Source organism: Mus musculus, chromosome 18 (genome assembly GCF_000001635.26).
Source record: "Mus musculus strain C57BL/6J chromosome 18, GRCm38.p6 C57BL/6J".
Classification (NCBI taxonomy): domain Eukaryota; kingdom Metazoa; phylum Chordata; class Mammalia; order Rodentia; family Muridae; genus Mus; species Mus musculus.
This window is the reverse complement of record NC_000084.6, coordinates 53,859,596-53,882,020: the sequence shown is the minus strand read 5'-3', so window position 1 is coordinate 53,882,020 and position 22,425 is coordinate 53,859,596. Positions and strand designations below refer to the sequence as shown.

Here is a 22,425-nt window from a genome sequence, read left to right as displayed (position 1 = left end):
TTCTCTGAACCTGAACTCTCCTGACTATGCCTCCTCCCACAGCACTGATACGGTTACAGGCACATGAAGTCACACCAGCTTTTTTATGTGGGTATTGAGGATTCAAACTCGGGTCTTCATGCTTGTGCAGCAAGCACTTTTACCTGGTGAACCATTTTTTATTTCTAGAGTAAGCTTTATTAGAATTATTTAAAAGAAAGTAACATTTAAAACCTTTTATTGTTTAAATAAGCCAGTAGGAAAACAAGGCACAGTCCTTGTCATGATATGTTTAACCAGATAGTAATATAAAGTATACTATGTACTACAACCAAAGTACAGTGCTTCCTGAACTCAGGCCAAGTGCACAGAACTGCACCGTAAGTTCTAGGTCTTGTCATTTAAGAAAAGGAGTTGGCTTAATCTAGGATGTGTACCTTCAAGTGTCTGGGATTGTGGCACAGCTAAGAGAGCACGTGATAGCAGTGTTCACTGATCCATACCCTTCGGGATGACAAGCGAGCAAGAACATAGACACAGGACACTGTACCTCACCAACCAGACCAGTGTCACTCCCCTACAGCAAGTCCCGACTTGGTTATTAAATGCAATTTGTTTCTGCTACCTTTATACCAGGCCAAAAGGAAAAAAAATCTGATACAGAATGGCATAATTTTAAGTTTCGTGGGGAACCTTTTATGGGGGAATAAGGAGAATACAAAGAAAAGGAGAGAAAGGCAAGCCAACAGAGGATAAGGATTAAGGAAGGGGAGGGAAAGAGGCCAAAGTAGATATAAAGGTATTTACAGTGAAGTATTAAAAACAAATTAAGGAAGTTCAAGGAAACTAAACCAGAACATTGCAACCACACCCTTGACTCTGTCATTAAGGGGGGCTGGGACAGAATCAAAAGTACAAAAGAGGGCAGCCTGGAGGTGCTCTGACACCAAATTATCATGTAAAATGGCCTTGAAGTCATCCTTGATTCAGAAGAGAGCACCTGAATACTCACCCAAGCCCCATGAGCACCCTAACTACACTACACTCCTGGACCTCAGTCAGGCCCAAGATGCAGGCAGGGTGAGCTACTCAGAGAAAAAAAAACATAGAAAGCAGGAGTAAAGTGGACATGTAATGAAGGGAGACACTTTACTTTCAGTAACTGCTAAAAAAAAACAAAACAAAAAAAAAAAAAACTACTGCAGATTAAAACACAATCCTCTTGATGTGCATAAACTTTCAAGAAGGAAAGCAAAAAATATTAACTAGCATCTACTGAAACTCTCCAGGGAATATACAAATGTCCCTGGTAAGCAGTCTCTGCAAACCCATCCAACTCCACACAGCTTCCAGAGTTCCTCAGTCCCTTTTTAGTTTTCCGAAAGTCTCAAGACTTTTGACAGCTGGTATGGAGTCTGTATACAGCCTAGCAAGGAGTAGGATGGTGCACAGATGCCTCAGACAGCATTTGCCCAATCTATAACGAAGCCTACAAAGACATTAAAGAGTTTAGGAACTAGGGATATATCTCAGCTGGCAGATTGCTTGCTGAGCATGCACAAGAAAGACCCTGTGTGGATGCCCCAACACCGGGGCGGGGGGGGGGGGGGGGAAGACCAGCTAAAGGGCCAGCTAAAGGGCTCAGCATGTAACAGACCTTGTCACATAGGAATGGCAACTGAAATTCAATCTCCAGATCCCACACAGAATCTGAAAGGAGAAGTCCAGAGTGTCCTCTGACCTCCACACACATGCCTTAGCACATGCACACATACCATGAATACACACATGCACGCCAAAGTGCATGCATGCACACACAACATATACAAACACAGTTAAAAAATACATCTCAGAAAAGATTTTGTATTTTTAAAAGTCAATCCATGCCAAAAGTAAAAAAATTGGTATTTTAGAACATTTTATAAGGTGAGAGAGTATTAGTAGCACAGTCCAGTGCTGTGAAACCATGCTCATTACTCTACTGCGTGTTGACTTTACTATGGTACTGGGGTATTTTGCTGAACTAAAAATAATCCCTGAAAGTCATTTGTAACGTTCACAAATAACACGTTCTCCAAAGCCTATGTATGCAATGTTAAAGCTCTCTACCACAAATTCTCAAATATCAGGGTAGTTTTTAGAAATCTAAACCTTACAATCTACAGAATAATGCCAAAATCTTACCACTATGCACTCTGTGTGTGTGTGTGTGTGTGTGTGTGTGTGTGTGTGTGTTGGAATTGAATTGAGCTCATTATAAAATGGCTTGCTCCCATTCTGTCAGACCAAAAGTGCTGTAGGCATTGAGGCTACTCCGGAGTCAAAAATTAGCAAGTGAGATACAAAAAAAGGACCTCAAGCAGTAATCAGTTACAAAAGAAAAATAAAAATCCTATTCACACCTATTATTATTATAGTGTATTAATGCATATACATTTCCTAACTCCATATAGACAATATATTATGACTATACCATTACTGAGATAAAACTATTTCTACTGAGAAAAAAAGCTGAGGTACTTGTCAGAAGTGCAGTCTACTACATGACTGCTAAAGTCTCCTCTTCTGTCCCAGAGGACACTCCTGTCATTTTTGCACTTAGCAGATAAGAGAGAAAATTCAAACTTTTTAGGTCAGTCTGGATTATGCACTAATATCCTGTCTCAAAAACCAAAAGAAAAAAAAAAAAAACAACTCAATGATGACTTTGTAAATATGAACAATGTAACATAGAATGAGTAGCTTTTAATTAGCAAGCCTTCTTTAAAGGTAACTTCAGAGATGACTTTGTTTTTGTTATTCCCTAGTTGATACTGTAATTTCTTCTTGAGAAGTTTCCCAGTAACAAGCTTTACAAGATATCTTAAATGCTCTGGCTTTGATGCTTACCAAAAGTTAAGAATGTTAAATGAGAGCTGAGCGTGGTGGCACACGCCTTTATTCCCAGCACTTGGGAGGCAGAGGCAGGTGGATTTCTGAGGCCAGCCTGGTCTACAAAGTGAGTTCCAGGACAGCCAGGGCTATACAGAGAAACTCTGTCTTGAAAAACAAAAAAAAAAAAGAATGTGAAATGAAAATGGCCTCCTCACCAAAGAAGCTCAGCCCAACAGTATGAGAAGTCACTTTCTTAACCTGGTTCCCTAGAGTATAGCTGGGTATATGTGTGTGTTTGTTTATTTTGGTCCTATTCTGTGGACCACTCTGGCCACAAACCTGTCTCGGCCTCCTGAGTACTGGGACTGTAGATAGATTCATGAACCACCATGCCTTTCCCATGCATTTCTTCCATCATTTTCATACCTCATCCCCAATTAAAATGACAGCATGAAGGCATTGTATTTTAATGGTAAATGGTGTATACCAAGAAAGGAGGAGATTAGACTTTCTACCTTGAAGCCAATTGGAATAGCCTTTAGAAATCTAAAACATACCAGTGGCCTAGACCAACCACCACTTCAATATAAATTAGTTGGTTAACATCCGAAGAAAATGTGACCATGGATTTGAGCTAAGAGTCAATGGTAGGCAATCTTATCTAGGATCCCGTCTCTCTTCTTATCTATTTACAAAGTCTACAAGGACAATCTTATACACACTTCTTCTATCTTCTACCACAGGGGAGATTATTAGAATAATTTTTGCTCAAAGTTTGTTAACAAGCATATAGAATAAAGTTTACTTTCATGTATTTGATTTCTCTCATCCCAAATAATCATAAATTATTTTCCAGTCTTCAAAAATTTAACTTTCATAAATACAGTGTGAAGATAATTAACAGAGCATACAATACAATTATATTTGATCAACTAATTTTCAACAGATCAGAAACAAAAGAATGACTTTTTAAATTGGTGTCATTTTAATATCTTATTAACAAAAAGCATTTACAAAATCTTAATTATATAAAGATATTTTAGCCACAATATACCTTGACATTCACATGTTAGAAAAGAACTCAGAAAAAGATCTACAATCTGCTTGGATGAAAATTAGTAGCACAAGATTCCATGTCTTAAAAATTTATAAAGTATTCCAGGAATATTGCTTTCAGATCCCAAAAAATCAATATAAAATAATGCTTTATAAAACTTTGCACCAACAAGTGTCACTACCCAACAACTAATTCCTAGCAGTTACACCTGAAAATCAGTGCTAGGTGATCCTGACTACAATTTCGTTATAACGACTCATGGTCACGTTTGCAAGGCAGAAGACATACATGTGATACATGGGACTAGTGGGTCAGGGTGAATAGCCTCTCTTCCACAGTACATTACCAAACATACTTGCCTGCCATATGAAAATACAGTATTCACTGCTAGAGTAAGGACTTCACAGACATAAAAAAAATAAACATGACACAAACTGGGTGTAAAGGAAAAAAAAAGCATTTTCACTTCCCTTTTCACAAAGGAAATTCTGAACATAATTTTAACTCTAAATATATCACATTCTAATACACTGTCTAGTACTCTTGCAAAAACAAAGCTATAAAAAAAAAAAACACCATCATTTCAAAATACTGAAAAACCTATTACTTCTACAAAATACATCTGTACCAAAAGGCAAATTAACTCAAAACTTGAGAGGTCTGAGAGGGCTCATTGAGTAAAGTCCTTATTGTGTAATGTTGAAGACCTGAGCTCAGACACTCAGCAGTCATGAAACTGCTGGGCACGGCAGCAGCACATGCCTATAACCCCAGCACAGGGTGAGGGTGATGGAAACATGACATAGATAGGCAGATCCCAGGGGCTTCTTGCCAGTCAGGCTAGGGAAAATAGCAAGCACCAGGTCCACTGAGAGAGATTACCTCAAAAAATATGGTGAAGAGCGAGGAAGATACCTGAAGTTGAACTCACACACACAGACACAACTGAAAACATACATACAAATTCTCTCTCTCTCTCTCTCTCTCTCTCTCTCTCACAACCAACTCAAAACTTTTAGATAAACTCAATATATTCAATTTTAGAAATTAAAATATATATATATATGTGTGTGTGTGTGTGTGTGTGTGTACCAATACATTTAACATTTATATCAAGGTATTACACCATGAAAACAACAAAGTGTAAGAAAACCTATACTGGCAGAAAACATTCCTCACTAGAAATCTATTCTTTTTACTCAGAAATAAATAAAAAATAGAGAGATAGATAAAATAAAATTTAAAAAAAAAAACATTTTTTCTCATGAGGTAACGCACAGATATAATTGAAAATTCAAATACAGAAAAATAGTAAAAATAGAAAAGTAAAAATAATTCTAAATAATGTCAAACAACTCATTAACACATTATCTTGGGAGATGAATAACACAAACGTATTTATGTACATTGTACATTTCTATGTCTTTCCTTTACATATAATGAAGGTAGGAAACGTCTACTCTAACTTTCTTCAAAATGAAAACATGTGACTATATACTTTTCTGCTTTGCATTTTCCCTGAAGCAGGCTGTGGGAAGCCACATGTGCTGTTGCTGAGTGGCACTGACTACTGCTAGCCACCACGCATAAGATTGGATAAACAACCAATGTGTACATATGCAGGAAAGTTTTTTGCAAAAACACTGCCTGGCCCAGGCATGATAATGAGGTTCTGTAAGGTACTAAGAGAGTAGCCAATCGGATGTGAGACATGCAAATGAGATATGATAATGAGGCTCTGTGAGGTACTGAGAGTAGCCAATCAGATGAGGAACATGCAAATGAGGCTTAGTGCATAACCAATCCGGGTATGAGACACGCCCCTCCTAGGCCTATAAAAGCAGCACCAGTTCTGGGCTCGAAGTCTTTTCGCCTCTGCAATCAAGCTCTCCCAATAAACATGTGCAGAAGGATCCTGTTGCAGCGTCGTTCTTGCTGGTCGAGTCCGGTGCGCGCAAGAAGTGGTGCTGAAACCCGGGACAAGAAACATCTTCAGGCACGAGCGAAGACCCCCTGCTACAGGGAGGATTCAGAACTGCATCGCGGGGAAGGAGCGGTTAATAAAGGTTCCCGTAAAACAGACTGCTGAGAAGGATCCGGCGTGGATTCAGAACTCTTCAGCTGGGGAGCGGTGTTAATAAAGGTTCCTGCAAAACAGACTGCTGAGAAGGATTCAACTGCGTGGATTCAGAACTCTTCAGCTGAGGAACGGTGGTACCGGTAAGTATAAAGAAATTAAGGTAAGTCTCTGAGAGGTATGCTTTCTTACGCAGTGGGTCTGGTAGTTGTTGCTGGGTTTGTGTGGGACCAGCTGTTAAGGAAGGGCAGCGACTTTGTAGGAGTACCAGGAAGGCATATCAGAAACAGAGAGAAAGAAAAAAGAAGACGCGCGCAGAAAAATAAGTAACTTAAGAAATATAAAAAGAGAAAAAGAAAGGAAGCTAAAATATAAAGATACAAAGGATAATATAAAATATAAAGATACAAAGGATAATATAAAGATATAAAGGATAATATAAAAAATGAAGAACAAAAAATTAAGTCAATTTACCCTCCTCTCGAGGACTTTGACTAAAGAGGCAGCCTTCATCAAAGGCTTAAAGATAGCTCTCAGGGAAAGAGGAGTAACTATTAGAAGCAGCCACTGTGCAGAATTCCTAGAAGAAGGAAAAAAAATGAAAATAAGCTATTTCAGAGCCCTCCTAGGGACAGACGGAAAACGGGAGACGTCCTGCTTCCTCTCTGGCTCCTATGGAAATATTCTTAGCTTCAAATAGGATATCTGTGTTCTATTTTCTGTTTTTTGGTGCACCAAATTGTCTATATGTCTGTCAACTCGTGTTTGTTTTTGCTTGGATGATTGAATGATTGTTGTTCTGTGTTTCATGTTGAAAAATAAAAAAGCAGTCTCAGTCTGCACAGCAAAAATTGACAAGTTAGCTGCACAGTGGCTGGGAGTCAAGTACAGCTGAAAAAGCCCTGCTGAAGGCTGATTGCAAATGGAGCTTTTAAAGGGGCAGGCAGCCTTTTGATTGTAACAGAAAGTTAGCTTAAAATTGGAAACCCAAGGTTGGAGTTATTCTAAACAACATAAGAAAACAGGTAATATGCAAAAGCAGTGTACAAAGGGTAGAAAGAGTATGTTTGAAAATAAAGTACATATCTTTACAAATAGAAGGAAAACCCTTTCAAGGTATAATGGATACAGGAGCAGATAAAAGCATTATATCTAGTAAGTGGTGGCCTGCTTCTTGGCCTGTTAATCAATCGTCACATAGCTTACAAGGATTAGGATATGAGGCTACCCCAACTATAAGTGCAAAATCCTTACAATGGAAAGATAAAGAAGGAAGGACAGGGCTTTTTCAACCATATGTACTCCCTTTGCCTGTAAACTTGTGGGGGAGAGATGTGTTATCAGCTATGAACTTTATATTGACTAATGATTACTCTCAGAAAAGCAAGGAAATGATGAAAGGAATGGGATATATACCTGGACTAGGTCTTGGAAAAATTTTGCAAGGTAGAATTTCACCAGTTAAAGCCACTGTAAAGGCAGACAAGAAAGGGCTGGGTTTTTTCTAGGGGCCACTGAAGAGCCTGTGCCCATCCCGTAGCATACGGAGGACATGGTGTAGGTGCCTCAATGGCCTTTACCCTCTGAGAAGTTAAAAGCAGCTAAAGAATTAGTACAAGAACAATTAGACCTGGGACATGTGGAACCCACTCAATAACCCTGGAATACCCCCATTTTTGTTGTAAAGAAAAAGTCAGGTAAATGGAGATTGTTACATGACCTAAGAGCCATTAATGCACAAATGAAAGTTATGGGTCCTGTACAAAAAGGACTCCCCCTATTCTCAGCTCTACCTAAGGATTGGAGAATTATAGTAGTAGATATTAAGGATTGTTTCTTTTCAATTCCATTAAATAAGAAAGATAAACCTAGATTTGCATTCACCTTGCCTTCTATTAATCATATGGAACCTGATAAAAGGTACCAATGGCGGGTTTTACCCCAAGGAATGGCAAATAGCCCTACCATATGTCAGTTATATGTAGGAAAAGCTTTACAACCGGTTAGGGATGGTTTCCCCTCCTTAAAAATTTGTCACTATATGGACGACATTGTAATTTGTGGACCTGAAGAAGAAAGTATACAGCAAGCTTATGGCTTGCTTAATGAAACTTTAAAAAATAATGGTTTGAGTATTGCACCAGAAAAGGTGCAGCAGTCTAATGTTAGTCATTTTCTAGGAGCCACTATTACTTTACAATGTGTCACCCCACAAAAGATTAGTATTAGAAAAGATCATCTAAAGACACTAAATGATTTTCAAAAATTATTAGGAGATATAAATTGGATTAGACCTTATTTAAGGACCCCTACTTCGGAGTTAAAACCTTTATTTCAAATTCTAGAAGGAGACTCACATATTACCTCATTGAGACAATTAACACCTGAGGCTTCTGATGTTCTTAGGAAAGTGGAAAAGGCGATCCAAACAGCACAGTTAACTCGTATAAATGAGCAAGAACCTTTGTGCCTATGCATATTACGCACCATCAATCTGCCAACTGCTGTGTTATGGCAAAATAGTCCTTTAGTATGGATACATCCACATATATCCCCTAATAAGACTATAGAGCATTATCCCACCATGGTAGTAAATATGGCCCACAAAGGGATAAAAACTTCAATCACTCACTTTGGAAAAATGCCTGATAGCATAATTGTCCCTTATGCTGTCACACAAATGCAAATATTGTGTGCTACTATAGATGAATGGGCCATTCTTAGATGCAGTTATTCTGGTTTAATTGATAATCATTATCCTAAACATCCGTTATTACATTTTATGTTATTACATCCAGTAATATTTCCAAAGGTAACGGCTAATACCCCTTTAAAGGGAGCCATCGTTATTTATACAGATGGATCCAAAACAGGAGTTGGAAGTTATGTAATCAATGAAAAGGCTGTAAGGTTGCAATTTACACCAGGAGCCCCTCAATTGGTAGAATGTTTGGTGGTTTTAGAAGTCTTTAAAAGATTTCCTATGTCCATAAATATTATCTCTGATTCTGTTTATGTAGTTAATGCGGTTCTAGCATTAGAGACTGCCGGAAATTTTAAACAGTCCAGTCCTGTATCTGAAATTTTGATGAAAATACAAAATTGTATTTTGATGCGTGAGCATCCCTTTTATATTCAACATATTAGAGCACATACATCATTACCTGGACCTATGGTTAAGGGAAATGCAATTGCTGACTCAGCCACAAGAGACATGGTTTTTCTATTACAAAGTTCTATAGAAAGTGCAAAAAATTTTCATCAACTTTATCATGTCCCTGCTTCTACATTACGACAAAAGTTTAAGCTCACACGAAAAGAAGCCCGAAATATTGTCTTACAGTGTGGTAAATGTGTAGAATTTGTTAATGCACCTTCCGTGGGTGTTAATCCTCGTGGATTGCGACCCCTAGATGTTTGGCAAATGGACGTCACGCATATCCCATCTTTTGGGAAATTACAATATGTACATGTATCCATCGATACCAGTTCTGGTGTCCTACATGCCTCTCCCTTGACAGGGGAAAAAGCAGTTCATGTCATATCTCACTGCTTAGAGGCTTGGGCTGCATGGGGCAAGCCCCTAGTGTTAAAGACAGATAATGGTCCTGCATATACTTCTTCTAAATTTAGCCAATTTTGCAAACAAATGCAAGTAAAACATATTACTGGATTGCCCTATAATCCACAGGGCCAAGGCATAATTGAGAGAGCCCATCGCACTCTGAAACAATATTTGCAAAAACAGAAAGGGGGAATAGAGGCTATGACGCCAAAGATGGCTCTATCCCTTACAATATTTACTCTTAATTTTTTAAAATTGGATGATGCTGGAAGATCACCAGCTGAAAGGCACGGACAATGGCCTCAATCACCCAATGAAATGGTCAAATGGAAAAATGTCCTTGATAATAAATGGTATGGCCCGGATCCTATCTTAATCAGATCCCGGGGAGCTATTTGTGTTTTTCCACAGGGTGAAGAAAATCCACTTTGGGTCCCGACACGACTGACAAGGACCGTGAAAGAGCAAGATGAACCCCAAGATGATTCTCCTGCTCCTGATGATTGAGACCGGGATAAGTATACCTTTGTGGGCCATAGTAAGATCATGGCCAGTACCTTTACCAGTACATTCCAATTCTTCTACCTTGCCTTTATTTTTTGCAACGGAATGTTTTTTGGATGCGCCTTGTGCACGACAAACTCCTCAAGAGCCACGGGTGTATAATAGTACTAGTTTTCATTTGAATTATACACTATGCTTTGTGCATAATGTGGATAAACCTTTTACACCCTGTATATTTTTAAAGAAAAAGATTATCTCTAATTGGGCAGATCCCATTAGCCAAAATAAGGTGAGCTCTGGAGTGTTGTTTAATGCTTTAATGCAAGTTGCTCAAGGAGCGCAATCAGGCTCAGGTGATGTTGAAAATAATATAACTTCACCTATAAACATCACCACTATTATGATAAAGGGAAAGGTGACCATTCCCAAAAGATCACGATGGCCTGTTGGCAATGCTACTGCTATACGCAGCATGCCTTGGTGTCATCCGGACCTCGCATTTCCTATAGTTTTTTCACCTTGTCAATCAAAAATTTTTCCTCGGAAAGAAATAGCAAAGGGTTTTGTTTTGTCACCCCCACTAGATTTTGCTATAATGAACGATAAAGGAGATGCTACAGGGAAAGAAAATATTTGGCCATATTACCAATGGATTTTAAGCAATGAGGCAGGTGCTAGTACCAGTCTGTCAGCCTTTGCATTGCTGACTGGAACCTTTCATGAAATATTGAATGTTTCTGCCACTCTTTCCAATACCTCTACTCATTTAGATAATGTGACAACTAATAGAATTATCAAAAATATGACTACTTCTCCAGTAGAAGTTTGTGTCAATCCTCCATTTTTCTTTATATTGGCTGAATTTCAAAATAATACAGAATGGTTAGATTGTACAAATGTTACTTGTTTTTTGACGCAATGCTGGAATGGAACCAAATTCTTAGCCTTAGTGGTTCATCTACCAATCTTTGTCCCTGTGCCTGTTGAGGCAGATCCAGAGAAGTTCCCAATAACGAGTCTTATTCGGCAAAAGAGAGGTTTTGGAATCACAGCTGCCATTGTTACAGCCATTGTGGTGTCCACGGCATCAGCAGTTACCGCAGGAACTGCAATGGCCCATCAAATTAATACTGCTGACACCATAAGTCAGATAGCAGAAAAATCGTCTGAAGCATTGCTTACCCTGCAAAAGGTGGATTCTCATATTGCCTCAGGGTTAATGTTAGTGAATCAGAGAGTGGATATCTTACAACATAATATGGAACGGATGATGGATGTCATACAAATGAGTTGTGTGGCATCCACATCGCATGTGTGCATTACTCCCAATAAGTATATTAATAATTCTTTTATTAAAAGTACAGACCTATCAAATTACCTGAAAGGGAACTGGTCGCAGGAGCTGGAGAGGTTGCAGGCGAGACTGCAGATGCAGATCCTGAACCTTAATGGGACCAGAGTGGAACCAGTGACCCTCGGAGACTTTACCTCTTGGTTTACCTCTGCTTTTTCTTACTTTAAGGAATGGGTGGGAGTGATTTTGTTTGGTGCTGCCATATGCTGTGGACTGGCGTTCATGCTCTGGTTGGTATGCAAATTCAGAACCCAACAAAAACGTGACAAGGTGATTATAACTCAGGCACTTTTAGCTATTGAAAACGGCTCCTCCCCTGAAATTTGGTTATCCATGCTCAAGAATTAGTTGGCATCTGAGTTCTCTACTCTTGCACTCCACGGCACTGAGATGAGAGAGACTCAACGATCATTGATCAGCCCTTGCACATCACTGAGGTTTCCTCATTGCAAGCGATAGAGTGATCATGATTTCACCACTAATTCAGTTTTTGGCTGGCCTCTTTTGCAGAGTTCGCCCTAGGTCATTTAGCAGTTATTGTCACACAGCACTGCGGTATCCAGAGACGGGCAACTTTCCTCGTGCACAGTCCAACCTAAGACATGGGGCCCGGTGGCGATAGGGTTACCCTATGACGGGTAAGGCTGTGACATTAGAGGAACGACCTAAAACAGGAGCCACGGCGGATGGGCATAATTGCACAGGCCTAGTCCAGCCTCATTTTATTAAAACAAACAGGGGGAGATGTGGGAAGCCACATGTGCTGTTGCTGAGTGGCACTGACTACTGCTAGCCACCACGCATAAGATTGGATAAACAACCAATGTGTACATATGCAGGAAAGTTTTTTGCAAAAACACTGCCTGGCCCAGGCATGATAATGAGGTTCTGTAAGGTACTAAGAGAGTAGCCAATCGGATGTGAGACATGCAAATGAGATATGATAATGAGGCTCTGTGAGGTACTGAGAGAGAGTAGCCAATCAGATGAGGAACATGCAAATGAGGCTTAGTGCATAACCAATCCGGGTATGAGACACGCCCCTCCTAGGCCTATAAAAGCAGCACCAGTTCTGGGCTCGAAGTCTTTTCGCCTCTGCAATCAAGCTCTCCCAATAAACATGTGCAGAAGGATCCTGTTGCAGCGTCGTTCTTGCTGGTCGAGTCCGGTGCGCGCAAGAGCAGGCGAAGCCTGAGATTATTCAGTGAATGTACGACACACACGTGTGCACTTCAGGATTTTCTTGCTGCTACTATTTACAGGAAAATGAAAAATATGTTACAATAAAAAAAAAAATCATGCCTCCAAAGACTAAGAACACAGTACCTGGCCTAGAAAAGCTTGGCTAATTGATCTACAGTTCAGTCACAGCCCAAATCTGCATTGTAGACGAGGCCACTTTTATGGCCTCCCACCTGTCAGTCAGAGGGGTATGATACTAGTAATTTGGATATGAGAGTTCTACTAATCAAGTACATGACATCAGCATTTACTCAGGTTCCCAGGCCTCCCCACCACATCACCGTTTCTCCTGTTCAAGTGAGAAACCATCCTTTCCTCCTGTTACTGAGACTACAATTCTGAGTTTGTCTGGCAAATGTTTTACTTCCTCAGGGCGCTTACTCTCCTAGTTGGTGTGAGGAACAAAGCAATCCACTGAGATCAAAGGTGTAGGTAGTATCCTGAACAAGAACCAGAGGGCAACAATTTGGTAAATAATTAAATGAAGTTATTCATGCATTTTTCTTTAAAATTAGAATAGCTTCAAGAGTGTCATGTAAAAACATAATCTTACTACTTAGATAACCTATTCAATGACTCAAAGTTAGTCAATTTAAAAGCTAGCAATATTTTTAGTGTTGAGAATCTTCCGATGAGCATATTTAAAGACAGCGGCATGGAAGGAGGCTTTCCAGCCTTTCATCCATTGGACCAAAATTTGGGGTCCAAAATGCATGTACGCATGCACTTCTTACCTCATTCTCAAACAAGTAGACAGAACGGTCACTACTGATTACATCTCTCATGTTCACCTCACCCATTCCTCCTCCTCATACGATTTTCAAAATATCCTCTCTCCACTATGTATCCTCAGGACAACGGACATACCCTGACTAGACACCAAACCTAACTCTATATAGTTCCCTTCTCCTAACTGGACACAATAGGTGCACCACCTAAGTCTAATTAAGAAAATATGAAGAAAAAATAAGCTGTGAGGCCAATGCTAAGATTTGGTTTGGGAGGGAAGGCAGACAAGCAAGCGCCACTCCTTCCTAGCCAGTCCATGTCTACCCTGTGATCTGATAGCAGTCTGAGGATGATCTGAAAGCACAGCCAGCAAACACACAGAAAAGCAAACAGCTGCCCCGGACGCAGCCTTGCGCCCGCCCTGCATTCAGCTGCTGCACTGGAGTACACTGCCCTTCAGCCTTCTCAAGTGTGGGTCCCACATAAGTAGCATAGCATCCCTGCACCTTTACCGACCTGGACCTTGTTATGTTTTCAATGCAAGGTCTCCTTTCCAGCTGGAGCTAAGTTAGGCAGGTCAGCACAGCAATCTTTAGCTATCAGACCAGCATACTCTGCGCCATGTTCAAGTGTTCCTGATACACATCAAGGGAGTGGTATTTTTACTTTCTAAGAACAGCCTCACCTACCAATTCACCCCAGCAGTCCCTACTTAACCTGAGGAGCTACTGAAATAAGGCTCTACTCCAATGCTAATGCTGTATAAGAGCTGGGAAATGGCGCAGAAAGCCTGCTCAAGGGCTACAGTGCAAACTCTGAGGCTAACAATCACTTGGCTAGATATTTAAACAACTTACTCTGGGAAAAGAGCTTCTGGTAGGGTCAGGAATACCAGAATGTTCCTATTGTTTTTAAAAGAAGATGCAGCCTGGCAGAGTGGCTCAAGCCTATAATCCTAGCACTTGGAAAGATGACAGGCAGATTTAATGTTCAAGATCAGCCTGAGCTACATGGTAAATTCCAGGTTAACCTTTACTACAGAGTGAAATCAACTCCAACCAAATCAATCAGTCATTAAGAGATAATATTAAGTAAGTCTCAAGGGAGGCACAACTGGGAGATTAGATTTAGTAGATCCCTCTTAGTTTATTTATCAACAGTTGTAAGTTCACTTTAAAGAGTTTTTGGTTTTTTGGTTTTGGTTTTTGTTTTTTTTTTTTTTTTTTTTTTTAATCTACAGAACAACAACAAGACGCCACAGACCCTAAATAATTTAGTGCAGCTAAAATACAAGGTCCATTTACAGGGCAATCTTGCACTGCAGAGCTAAGCTCCTTTCTTCATACAGGAGTTCACTGGCGAGAGTTCCACATTATTTTTCTTGCAAAAGCCACACCCATGGTACATCACCTGCCATTGCCAGCTTCTGTTTCTTCCATGTGAAAAGGCACCCCACAACACTTAAGCAGCCTTACTCTGGGGTCTTTATATTATTGTCTAGGATTAAAATCATTTCATTGTCCCCGTATTTCAACTGTAATTGGTTTTGCTACACTCTTCTTTCCAAAGCAGCAAAATGGCTCTCATACAAACATGTTTCTGACCTCAGAATTTGCTGAACAAGGTTTTACTGCAATATATAATTACAAAATCAAGTGTAACTGTCACTGATGGTTTGTGGAGCATAAACACAAATGACTCTTGGTAGGGACAACTGGAAGAAAGGAAAGTAGAGAGTAGCTTTCTACCACCCCGTGCAGCACGGGCTCTGTAAATTCTACAGGGAAAAGAAAGAGTACCATTTCAGCTCATGAGTGGGTTTAAGCAGAGGTCACTTAAGAGGCATTCTGCTATAATGAGTCTTCCCAAGAGTCTCTGGTTATTCTACACACCAGTCAGCCCTAACAGCTGATACGGATCAGCACTTTGTGGACTGAGGATGTCTCTGGCATCAAACCTCCTCACTTACATCCATTTGCTGCATCTTGACAAGGAGCATAATGCAGAGCAACCTCAACCCCCAGTCCTCTCCTCTCCTCTTCCCCCATGACACACACCAGCACACACATGCATGCACACCAAATGTAGCTGTAAGCTAAAGAAATACTTCCAGGCAATGCAGAATTGGCTAAATGCATCTAAAAAGCTTCAAGTCTAACCTTACTCTACCAGAGGAAAGAAAATAATTGACATTAACTCATGTGGATTTTTGCCTTAAACCACAGAAAGTTATAAAAATAAAAGGAGACAAGATTTTAAACATAATTATAACTAGGTTATATATCATTAGTAAAGAAAACAGACAAAAATATTTCTTTCTACTAAAAATACATTAATATTTCATTAAGAATGCAAAAGTGATAAACAGGAAATGGATGGAAAAAATATAATAACTTACAATCTAAGAACATAATCAGTGCGAGCTAACCCCAGGCCCCATAATAAAAAGGAACTTCAGACAGTTTCTAAATTTCAACTTTGAGAAGGGCGTAGGAAAACACATCTAACAGTGAGTATCTAAAAATAGTCTCCACACACACCTCTCTCCTTCACTATTTTCTAGGCAAGAACTCTACCACTGAGCTACCACCCTGGGCCTTATTACATGTTTTCGAAGAAATCCTCAGGCCATTCAAAGTCATATCACATTAACAAATAGTTCACAGTTAATTCCAAAACCAGGATCCCAAGGAATACTCTGTCTGTGGTTCAACACAAAGGGAACACTTGTCACTGGAGCTCTGTTTTCTGAGCCTACAGATTCCTTGCAACTGGAAAAAGACACACATCCGCAAACTGCCATGTCCAAAGAACGTGCCAACATGCTTCTTAAAGAGCCAACACTGGAACACACTACCAGTATCAAATAATACTGCTAAGTGCCAAGTGCTTGAGTGAAGACAAAAGGAATATGAAAGTTGAAGGGAAAAAAAAAAAAAAACCCAATACTGGTGACTTCATTGTCAGGAAAAAGACTCAAATATACATTGTTCTTCCCAAGATATATTTCAACAGCTTGCTTAAAATCACTTAAGACTGATTGGCTCTCAAAATGGAAGTCCCATCATTTAACTGGAACCCCCCAGAAGAGTTCAGAGTGGTTTTACACAAACTAGACATAAAGGTAAATTGTAGTGAGCTTTGTTTTTAGGGGGAGGTTTCAAGATAACACAAATTTGGTTACAATCTAGGTCTTTTTTTTTTTTAATATTAAGAGGGAAATTCTAAGGAAAGAAAAAACCTCCCCTGTAACACCATCGTGGTCTCCCAAGCGCTCACTGGTATGAAGGTGCTATTTTTCTAAGCACAACTTTGAAAGTGATTTATTGATGGTTAAATTATTTTACAGTCGACTGATACTCAAGATGACTAAAAAGCCCATATGTGCTTACCTATAACTAGGTACTCTTGTCTTACCATCTTCCTATTAGAGTTAATTTTCTTCCTGTGTAGATTTTTTCACATTATACTTTATCCATAGAGAATCTCACCTTCAAATGTATTCACAGTAACAGATTATGCAATAGCCTGCATTTTGTCGTGTTGTTTAATATTTCCTCACTCCCTTTATTTATCTGTATATACTGTTTTGGGGTGCCCTTTGTAACTAAACCAAAGAATGTTCTATTTGTGTGGGGGGCTGGGGGGGCGGGGAACTGAACCAAAAACTATACCATAGTAAAGGTCTGTTCTGTTCCCAGCAGGAAAAAAAGGTTACAGGAAGGGTCAGGGGGAAGAGGACCAACTGGAGAGCTTCCCATTTCTCCCTGAGTCATTTTTACAATCCTGATTTATTTCATGTACAACCAATTACCAGATTGCCAGGCACACCCATAATCAAATGTAAGTAAAGAAAAATTATAAAGCCATGTACAAACTGCTTTGCATTGTATCCATGCCCCCCCCCCAGTAGCAATAAATGATAGCCAGTTAAACTATTGAGTTATGTTTCCTTTAACATGCCATTTTTATTTGCCCACCTCTTGTCACCACAGAAGAGATATATCTGAACCCTCACACCTCAAACTGACTCATTAAATACAAAGCATTGGGAACCTTCATGGCCGGCTCTCCACCTACTCTCACAGCTTCCTCTTCCTCCACAGCTTTGCACCCAGCTCAACAGGTGCTCTATCTATGGCCCAGCCGAATGGCAGGGCCCAGCCGAATGGCAGGGCCCAGCCCACACCCTTCACTTAGAAAACTACTGTCCCCAGCCCCCTGTGCCTATGAAAATATTTAAGGCCCAAACACAGTGTCACAGCTCCACGCTCATTCATAACTCCCTCCAAATTAGTATCTTTCCCCTACACCCCATACTTCCACCCACCTCTAATAAAACCTCCAGGAAGCTTGTGTTGCAATTGTTTGTGTGCATGCCTGCTTCTCCCTTGAAGGTGGCTACATAGTCTCATTCCTCTTCAGAATTCTGCCTCTTTTTCTAGTAACATCAAGAGGTAGAGCAATGAGTTCATTAAGCCCTTGATTCTAGTCCCAGTCCTTTATTTTGAAAACGGTAACAAATGACTCTCCTGTTCAGATTTCTGTTACACATTATAAACATTTGCAAATTCAACCATGAAGATGTCAACAATTATATAATTCATTAATTTTTAAGCTGGCAAATAGGGAGAGGCGGTCATAGAGTACAATAAGTTATCAATTATCATTTCCCAAGATCCTCCAAAACCTTAAAAAGTCTCATCTATGTCAATATTAAAAGCGAGGTGGAACACTAGTCAGCTATCCTAACTAACTCAAGTGACCGCAGAGGGAGGATAAAGGATTCAAGTCCAACCCAGGCTATGTAGTCAGACCTTGTCTCAAAATTCCAAAACCAATAAGTTAACAAACAAGTAACAGAAAAAACAACTTTCTGTCCTCAAGCCCTATATGAATTCCTTCTACCTGAGGCATATATAACTAAAAATGCAAGCTCACTTAAAGTAAAGCTATCTATATATTCTATTAAGAATGTATGTGAAAGGCACACAGTGTACTTGATAACACCCAGGGCCCATAAATATAATAATAATCGTTCTTTGTGCAGCTAAAAAGGCTAAAATACAAAATATTAACAGTTTATGTTGTCAGATTCGCAGTGGAAGCAAAGTTAGGCAACCATTATAAGACACAGTAAGTACATCTCGAAAATAAATAAGAATGTAGGAAAATATTTGATTTTGCCATAGAATATATTTTCTAAAACCAGTCTCACGTCTAATTTTAATGATCCTTATACAACTCTGTATTTTTTTCTTCCACGTTGTGTTTACAGAGAAAGCCAATATTCAAAAGAAACGTATTTTTATTTTTCTTTAATTTTATTCCGCTTTTATAGTTCGGTATCTCTACCTGTGACCAAATGTCAAGCATAATCACAAGAAGTAATTGCAGGAACAAACAATAGTTTCTTTTCGTGGATGTATTTTGTAAAGGCATTCGGTCTTCTAGTAGTAAGTGCATGGTGAACACAATGCTCAAAGGGGGCCCAGACCTAAGCCTGGGTACTCATCACAACAGAGTAAAAACTCATCCCCTGCCTGTAGCAACAGTAGCTTGCGGCCACTCAGACTTCTCCCTCACCCTTTAACTTTCCGCCCTGAAACAAGAGGTGGGCGAGCAGGAGTGATCGTGGACGGCACAGGCCCAACTCCCCCGACCCCAGAAGCACACAGGATCTCCATCACCAGCCTGCACGCAAGCAATGTGCTGCCACCTCCCCCGCGAGCCGGTAAACACAGCAGCCAGCCCGACCCCGAGCCCCACGGCCCGCACGCCGCCGCGGCCGCCGCCGCCTTTCCCGCACGGCTCGGCCAAGTTCGCAGTCGGCGGAAGGCTCGGCAAACACACCGGCACATCGCCGCCACCCCGGCTCGGGGAAGTTGCTCCCCCGCCGCCCCGGAGCTCCGGGCAGCCGCGCGGCCGCCGGGCCCCTCCCCGGGCCGCAGCCCCCGCGCCCCTGGGCCGCCCTGCCGGCCTCGCCCGCGCCCCTCGGCCCGCCCGCCAGCCCGCGGGCCTCCGCCGACCGGAATTTACCTCAAAGGCGCGGCCGCGGGCAGCGGGTTCGGCCCGGCGCGCGCGTCCGCCCGTCAGCGCCGGCACATCCCCGCCGCCGGCGGCCGCGGAAGATGAACGAGGCCGGGGAAGGAAGGCGCGAGCGAGGGAAGGACGGGGGCCCCCGCGTCTACTGGCTCCGCGCGCCGCCGCCGCCACCACCGCCGCCGCCGGCGCCTCCTACTGCCGCCGCTGAGCACCGAGTCGCCGTCCGGGCCGCGGCTGTGGCCACCGAGGCAACCGGGAATGAATGCACGGCGGCGCCTCGCTTATCCGGAGGTCAAACATCCTTCGGCCTCGAGCATCCGGAGCGGCACCGGACCCGGAAGTGAACACATGAGAGGAGGAAAAAAAAAAAAAAGAAAGGAAGAAAAGAGGGGGTGGAGAGAAAAAAATAATAATAAAAAGAAAGGAAAGCGTCTAGTCTCTCCGGCGGCGGAGGCTCCCAAGCAGCCCGCATCAGCGAAAAGAGCCGAGCGGAGCCGAAGATGACACCGGCCGATTCGGATTGGTCGGCTCTCCGGCCGGAAAGCAGGCCACGCGCTCATTGGCTGCGAGGAGCCAGAAAGTCGAAGTCTCGCCCCATCCCGCCTTCGCACGAGCAGCCCGCGAGAGGGGAGCGGTTGTAAGGTCCCCGGTGGCTCCTGGCTGCGGCCGTGGGAGGCAGGCTGAGAGCGAGTCCCTGCAGAGGACTGAGAGAGCTATAGAAACGCTGCAGAGAGTCGAGAGAGAGGACGGAGCGCTCGGGCCACCGTTGTTCAACCAGGGTGCCAAGGCGTTCTTGATGAGCGTCTGGACGGCCCTTCAGGTGCCAGCAAATCACGACCTGGTTGACATGTTCTTCGCCTCATTCTGACACCCCCTACCCTATCCCCTTCCCCGAGTGCTATACCAGGGATCCAGGATGCTTAGAAACACCCCCTTCCCCAATGCTCTACCACGGATCCAGAATGCTCAAAAACATCCCCTATCCCCCACCCACCCCACCCCACCCCCACCACAGATCCAGGATGCTTAGAAAAAATGGCTTGTGATTCACATGTGTAAGCTCAGATCCTCATCAGCTGAGCTCATACTGTGTCATAGATACTATTGCAATTTTTCAAGTGAAGTTCTAGGAGTTCGGACACTAAACATGACTCAAGTCATTAAGTTGTGAAGCTCAAACTGGAACCAGTGGTTTAGGAATCCACTTCCCAGGCCTCTTCGAATGAGTAGAAGACTATATTCTTCATAAGCACGGCTTTATGGGTAACATCATCCTTGTGTAAACCGGGTCAAGCCAGGCGCCGCAGCACAGGCCTTGTAAATCCAGCTATCCATCGTGGAGGCTGAGATAGTAGATGGCAGGTCGGACTTAAGTGAGCAAAGGCTGGTTTGAAATTTAATAATAGAATACTAACCTAGCATTCAAGATTCTTTTTTTTTTTTTTTTGGTTTTTTTTTTTTTTTTTTTTTTGGTTTTTTGAAACAGGTTTCTCTGTATAGCCCTGGCTGTCCTGGAACTCATTTTGTAGTCCAGGCTGGCCTCGAACTCAGAAATCTGCCTGCCTCTGTCTCCCGAGTGCTGGGTTTAAAGGCGTGCGCCACCACGCCCGGCACATTCAAGATTCTTAAATTCAGTCCACAGTTCAGGGGCTGTTGTGGTGTGAGACAGGTAAGATTTACCCATGCTCAGTCTTAGGTAATAACATACCTCCTCAAACAACATATCCCAAAGTCTGGTCTAAAAAGCTCATCTTCCAAGGACACAGCGCAAGAAAGGAAATAACTTAAACTTAATAAAAGGAAGAGACATTTTCCTTAACAGCCCTCTTTTTTTTTTTTTCTTTTTTAGACAATGTCACTAAATTGCCAGGCTAGCACTGCACTCACTCTGTAGCCAAGGCAGACATTGAATTTGTACTCCTCCTGCCTGAACATCCTATGTGGTTGGAATTACAGGCAAACACCTTCAGGCCAGACCCAAGTTTCAATAAATAATGCCAACTCTTTTAAGCCACAAATATAAATATCTGGATTAAACATATTTTAATTAGATGTGGGTAAGAATGTTTATATTTCTAGCCCTTGAGTAAATATTTTTCATTGATATTTGGAAACTCGTGAATTGAAACTAGCCAGAAATCAAATTATCAGCCTTTTCTAATAAGTTGAAAGAAAAAAATCAATATGAGAATAGTTTATATCAACTGAGAAAAAGCCAAACCAAAGCCATCCCAGCAAAGCTCTTCAGAGTGTAATGCGTCATCGCAACAGACAGTCCATGATGCTTTCCAGTCTACTGCCGTATTGCAAACAAATGCAGTTTGCTTTCCCTACTCACGCTGACCTTGCCATTCTTTGGGCACGTGATCTCCACTCACGTCTTTTGTTACTCCTGCACTGCATCTCTGTGCTCAAGTACTCACAGGGTTTTTATAACACACACACACACACACACACACACACACACACAAAAAAAAAACCCTTGCATTTGTCAAAGTTCTCTTTTGTGAAAAACTCCCATTTCCTTCCAAGTCTTTGTTTGGTGGGAAAGAGAATGGTATACACTGAAGAGTAAAGCTGGCCATTTTCCCTCCTCTCTCAGGATTGAAGTTTCAAGCAAGAGAAAGAAGGAACTCGGTCCGTTATAAGCAGGAAAATATAAAGTTAAGATGTTTATTAAAACCTCTCAAAGCAAAACAGACAACATATTCATTTTCTCCATTTACGTATTTTTACCTGTAATTGTAAGCCTGCTTATGGTGATTTGCTAGTTGGCCTAGGGCAAAGCCTGAGGTATTGCCAAACTAAAGTCAAATGTTTCTTTTTCAGTGTACCTTGTGACAGAGATGAAATTTTAGAAAGGCAAATTAGTCAAATAGAGAAAAAAAGACATTGTAACAATGGGGGGAGGGGGCATTAGGGTTCTCTAGAGTCACAGAACTTATGGAATGTCTTTCTATATTGAGGGAATTTGTTGTAATAACTTAACAGTCTGTAGT

At 41.5% G+C, this 22,425-nt stretch overlaps 1 protein-coding gene across 9 annotated transcripts in view; it reads right to left on the bottom strand.

Annotated features, from left to right (window-relative positions):
• Window positions 1–19,939, bottom strand: part of Csnk1g3 (casein kinase 1, gamma 3) — a 93,603-nt gene extending 73,664 nt beyond the window's left edge. For 8 of the 9 annotated variants that reach the window (XM_006526230.2, XM_006526233.2, XM_006526232.2 and 5 more), the window contains exon 1: window positions 19,421–19,939. The gene's annotated coding sequence lies outside the window, so the exon portion shown is untranslated. The remainder of the gene's footprint in view (window positions 1–19,420) is intronic. The other variant, NM_152809.2, reaches the window with a different exon arrangement.
• Window positions 19,940–22,425: the final 2,486 nt, after the last annotated feature.